At 42.6% G+C, this 870-nt stretch overlaps 1 pseudogene; it reads right to left on the reverse strand.

The window, feature by feature from the left end:
• Positions 1–415: 415 nt before the first annotated feature.
• LOC138401364 (small nucleolar RNA U3) lies at positions 416–506 on the reverse strand (annotated as a pseudogene).
• Between the last annotated feature and the right edge of the window lie 364 nt (positions 507–870).

Here is an 870-nt window from a genome sequence, read left to right on the forward strand (position 1 = left end):
TCTAGCGATCCTACTGCCTCAGCCTCCCGAGTAGCTGGGACTACAGGCATGTACCACCATTCCCAGCTAATTTTTTCTATATATTTTTAGTTGTCCAGCTAATTTCTTTCTATTTTTAGTAGAGACGGGGGGCGTCACTCTTGCTCAGGATGGTCTTGAACTCCTGACCTTGAGCCATCCTCCCGCCTTGGCCTCCCGGAGTGCTAGGATTACAGATGTGAGCCGTCATGCCCAGCCAAAACCCTCTCTTAATCAGCCCCCTACACACCTACACCCAACAGCAAATGTGCTGCTTCCTGAGCTGGTTGTCTGTACTTGCTCCTTTTCTGCTTGATGTCTTCTCTAGGGCTCAGCCCATGGCCAATTTTTCTTCTTTCTCTGTACTCTCTTCCTAGGTTATCTTATTATTATTATTATGTTTTTTTTTTTTTTTTTTGGTGCTCTACACGTTCAGAGAAACTTCTCTAGTAACGGACTATAGAAATGATCCCTGAAAGTATAGTCTTGCCTAGGTTATCTTAGCTGTCACACACTTTAAGCATCTATCTGCTATTGACTCTCCTTAATCTCTTTCACTCAAGCCATCAGCAAGTCTTAGCAATCTTACCTCCTTAATACTTCTTAATTATATTTAGTCTTCTCTATTTCCACCACCGTCGCCTCCCTACTCCACGTTATCACCATCTGCCATCTGAAAAACTTTAATAACCTCTGTGCAGACTGTATTTTCCAAAGATGGCTGCAACAATATCTCCCATCCCATACGCCCTTCTAGAATCTTTTTATTTTCTCAAGAGGTGGAGTTGAATTTCCCTTCTCTTGAATTTAGGAAGAACGTAGTGACTGCCTTGAGCAATAGAGTATAACAGA

This window comes from Eulemur rufifrons, chromosome 20, assembly GCF_041146395.1.
Source record: "Eulemur rufifrons isolate Redbay chromosome 20, OSU_ERuf_1, whole genome shotgun sequence".
In the NCBI taxonomy this organism is placed as follows: Eukaryota; Metazoa; Chordata; class Mammalia; order Primates; family Lemuridae; genus Eulemur; species Eulemur rufifrons.